Genomic DNA, 5,034 nt, shown 5'->3' with positions numbered 1-5,034 from the left:
GTATATATAAAAATACACACACACATATGTATATGTATATATATATATAAATGTGAGTGTATATATATATAAACATGTATATATATATATATATATATGCACATACATCAATGCTTACATATATCCGTTTTTATATACGTATATATGTCTGTGTGAGTATGTGCATATTATTATTATTATTAGTAGTAGTAGTAGTAGTAGCAGTAGTAGTAGTAGTGGCAGCAGCAGCAGCAGCAGAAGCAGTTTGGCTGTCATTGTTGATCTTGTTAGTTATTTAACCCCAGGTCAAGCTCTATTGATCCGAACCATGATCAAAAGCATTCCAACCGGCACCATCCCAGGGTTTTTTCCCCCGAAGTGCAGCGAAGCGTGGATCACATTATCCAACGCGCCCTATTTGTTGTATATCGTTGTATGAACTGAGGTGGATTTTGTTGCTGCTATTTCTACGTAGAAGCACGTTGGCAGCATTAGTGTTGCAATGGCCAACTCCACTGTCACCTGCTCTTAAACTGTCAACTGGAGGGATTACATAACTTATATATATATATATATTTATATTATACCCAGACACACACATATATATGTATATACCTTTCGGGGTCGATTAAATAAGTACCAGTTACGCACTGGGGTCGCTGTAATCGACTGAATTCCTTTGTCTGTCCTTGTTTGTCCCCTCAATGTTTAGCCCCTTCCCCGTGGGCAATAAAGCAATAAATATTTAAGCTTGGTACTAAGAAGTCTGGTACAAAAATTTAGAGGAAGAAACACTCATTGCTTTCAAATTTTGGAACAAGGCCAGCAATTTCAGTGAAGGGGTAAGTCGATTACATCGATCCCAGTGCTCAGCTGTGCTTTCGAACCCGAAAGGAGGAAAGGTAAAATTAAGAGTGGGGAATTCGAACTCAGAACGTAAAGCATTTTGTCCGACGCGCTAACGATTGGGCCAGCTCGCTGCCTTTACCATCTTAAAATATAATTTTTTCTATTGTAGACATAAGGCTTGAAATGTTGGGGGAGGGGGTAAATTGATTACATTGACCCCAGTGTGTCACTGGTACTTGTTTTATCGACTCTGAAAGGATGAAAGACAATGCCAACCTCAGTGGAATTTGAACTCAGAACCTAAAGTCGGACGAATTGCCGCTAAACATTTTCCCCGACGCGCTAACGATTCGGCCGACTCGCCGCCGGTGGGGAAACTCTGATTATAACAACAGAAGGGTTTTTCAGAGGTGCAAAACTTGCAAGTAAGAGAATACCAAAGATTTTGACGGGAAGCGTAGCCTCTGCTGAACCGGAGACAGAGACATCCCACCGAAAAGGATACAAATTCGTTATTCAAGAGCAGGAAATAGTTACAAAATATTTGATCAATAAGAGAGATAAGGATGTCATCAAACTCCCAGAATATGTCGCTTGTGCTACATCAATGTGGAGGATATCGCCCACATCTTTACCAGTTGCTGCCAAAATGTACACAAGACACAAACTTCCTATGAGACACGACAATATTTTCAAAACTATTTGCAGAGCTATGAGCGAGATGGTTGCCTTGACACTTATATCAAACGGAACTAGAATGTGTCCACACCTTTGAAAATAAGGGATATCAGCGGAACATTCCAATAAAAACAAAAACAAATCCGGTGCAAATACAATAGACATGATATTGTTCTCTTGATACAAAGAACAATATTGCTCTGTGTCCTGGGTATGGCATTAAACTTTATCCGGTTGTCGGATGCTGGTTCGAGAATTGAAGTGTGGAACGCCCTCTACGCCACTATTGTTCTCACGTCTGCTCTGACTCGTAGTGGTGGTACTTACCAGGGTAAAGCTATGAGTTAATTAGTATATTATGGTTTGCTTACCTATGCATGTAAAGACTGGATCTGGCGGACTTGGCGGAAGAAACCTTTGTGGTTCAACGGAGGGGAAGTTGGCTGCAGCAGTGTATTGGGGAGTGTGGAGAGCAAAAGGAGCCATGTAAGACATCCTGCCCACCCACTGCATCCGTCTTCATTTCCAGGTCGTCTTGACCTGGTCTTGTCACTGGATTGAAGATGGTCACAACCGAGGGAGTGAGTTTAATGGTGTGTAACACTTCTTCACGTTAAACAAAGCCGCCGCACAAGACATCAGTCATCCGTAAGGATGACTAGACGGTCTTCGTCGCTCCGACGAACGAACATGACATGGGACTCATAACACAACTGCAGCGAACTAAATCAAAACTTATAACACTTGTCTCTAAGCTACAAAACATTCGTTCATTCCTGTTATCGAGATCGTATTGAAATATGTAACAAAACAAATTTAGAAGAAAGTTGTGGAATGCTGCGGGTTTCCAAGAGAATAGAAAAAAAAATTAAACGCAGCTCAAACCAAAACAAACTGCCTGGCGTTCTTCAAATCGAATTATTGATTCGAATGGAAGGAAGCGTGTCAGTTTGTAATGTGAATGAATTTTCGTAAAGATTTGTGAATTCTGAAGATTTAACATTTTCGGTTCGGTGAAGGAACTTCCATATGCAAAGTCAGAAGTGTACGTACGGCATATCTGCGATTGTGTCCGGTTTCAATGCTTCGAAGAATTTAAGTAAATCTCAAAGAAAATACAGACATATACACTTACGTACATATATATATATATATATATATACGCACACATATACATACCATTACATACATATATACATACACACACACATACATACGTGCAAACATTCATACATATACACACACGCATACGTACATACATACATTTATGTATGTGTGTGTGTATATATAGTCGTATGCACACATATACTCATACATATATATACATACATCTATACAGCTATATGTATAGATATTTGCGTGTTTTATATATATACATATATACACTTAGAAATATATATATATGTATGTATGTGTGTACGTGTGTCTGTACATGTATATGTGTGTGTGCGCGCGCACACACACACGTACACACACAGACACACACACACATACATACACATACAGACTATGATATAAACGTATATGTATATTTATCTCCATGTGCTTTTGCATCAATGTATGAACGTGCATGTGTATGTCTGTATGTGTAGTGTCTATGTGTGTCTGAGAGAGAATGAGAGAGAAGGAGTGAGAGTGAGAAAGAGAGAGAGAGAGAGAGAGAGTGAGTGAGAGCAACAGACAGACAGAGACACAGACATACATTAAGAGTATTTAACAAACAAGAGGTGAGTGATCAGAACTGGCCAGTGGAATTGTGGGAAAGATGCCGGTTTACAACCCTGGGCATAGACTTGCAAGAAGGAAACCAGGGAGAGAAATAGGTCAGCAGGAATTCTCTGGAAGGAGCGTCCGTCTAGGGAAGTATGGCGTGTATAACATATTATGCATTGTGTATAATGTATAATGTATAGCATTGATGTTGAGTGAACGATCCGGTGTGTACAGGAAACCCACTTTATCTTCGACATGAGCATACTTCAAATTACGTATGTATGTATGTATAATTGCGTATACATGTATGTTTGGATGTGTACAGACGTATATACGCACACAGACACATTCACATATGCGTGTGTGTGTGTATATATATATATATACAAACGCGCGCACACACGCATTTGTCGGAAGTGAGATGTCTCTTATCAGAATTGTGACTTTCACGAAACTCTTGGCCCTCAGAGCACTTTTAGAATATTCAGCTGAGGATAAAATTAAAAAAATTGTAAAAGTACATACAGGCGCAGGAGTGGCTGTGTGGTAAGTAGCTTGCTTACCAACCACATGGTTACGGGTTCAGTCCCACTGCGTGGCACCTTGAGCAAGTGTCTTTTACTATATCCTCGGGCCGACTAAAGCCTTGTGAATGGATTTGGTAGACGGAAACTGAAACAAACCCGTCATATTTTTTTTATGGGTTTCAGCCAAGGGGCTGTTGTCGTGTGTGTGTGTGTATGTTTGTGTCTGTGTTTTTCCCCACAATATCACTTGACAACCAATGCTGGTGTGTTTACGTCCCCGTAACTTAGCGGTTCGGCAAAATAGACCGATAGACTAAGTAACAGAATGAGTCCTGGGTGCACCAGCGTGGAAAGATAGACAGATAGATGGATAGATAGATAGATAGATAGATAAACAGGCAGACAGTGAAATAAATAGATAGACCGACAGATCTATAGTTATGAATTCTGATTGATAAAACCCAGAAGACCCATGTTCAATCATGCACTCAATATACGTTAAAAATGTTGAGTGAATCTTTTTTTTTATTTGAATGTTGACGACAGGTGATTCACTTGTTTGCAAAAAGAATATCAACAATTACACACAAGCAAAGACGACAAATAAAGCTGTGAGCTATTATTTGAACGCACAATATGAACATCCGATTTCTTTTTGTCTTTTTGAACCACACGCGCACGCACGTGTATGTGCGTGTGAGTATGTGTGTGTGTGCGTAGTGTGTGTGTATGTGTGTGTATGTGTGTGTGTGTGTGTGTGTGTGTGTGTGTAAAGCAAATTCAAATAAAGACAAGCAAAACAACAAGAAAAGAACGATGAATAGGAAGTAAGAGGGTAAAAGTTATAACGTTTCGGATGTTGTCCTCACACACACACATGTATATATGTATGTATGTGTTCAGTTTTATTTCAAGATGTCTTGTCAGTAGAGAAAGAGCCGGTTTCTAACCTAGATCCAAGGCTCCTTCAGTATGTATGTGTGTATACACAGAGAGGGGGAGGGTGCTAAAGACAAAGGGAGGAAGCTCTAGTCACTTGTCAAACAAGTCGAACTTCTATTTGGAGCACACACACACACACACACACACACACACACACCTATTCACACAAACGTAATGCATTTTCAACATGATAATGACGATCATACAAGCATACATTCCTACATTCATACATATATACAAACATAAATATATACATACATACATACAAACATACATACATGCATACATACATACATACATACGTATATACATATTTTTATATATATACCTACAAACATATACATAC

General features: G+C 39.3%; 1 protein-coding gene across 1 annotated transcript in view; it reads right to left on the bottom strand.

Moving 5' to 3' along the window:
- LOC106867794 (flavin-containing monooxygenase 3) overlaps positions 1-2,378 on the bottom strand; it is an 18,778-nt gene extending 16,400 nt beyond the window's left edge. Inside the window, exon 1 of the mRNA XM_014912787.2 lies at positions 1,878-2,378. The gene's annotated coding sequence lies outside the window, so the exon portion shown is untranslated. The remainder of the gene's footprint in view (positions 1-1,877) is intronic.
- Between the last annotated feature and the right edge of the window lie 2,656 nt (positions 2,379-5,034).

Source organism: Octopus bimaculoides, chromosome 27 (assembly GCF_001194135.2).
Source record: "Octopus bimaculoides isolate UCB-OBI-ISO-001 chromosome 27, ASM119413v2, whole genome shotgun sequence".
In the NCBI taxonomy this organism is placed as follows: Eukaryota; Metazoa; Mollusca; class Cephalopoda; order Octopoda; family Octopodidae; genus Octopus; species Octopus bimaculoides.
Note: the sequence above shows the minus strand (reverse complement) of the source record. Positions and strands in the feature narration are given on the sequence as shown.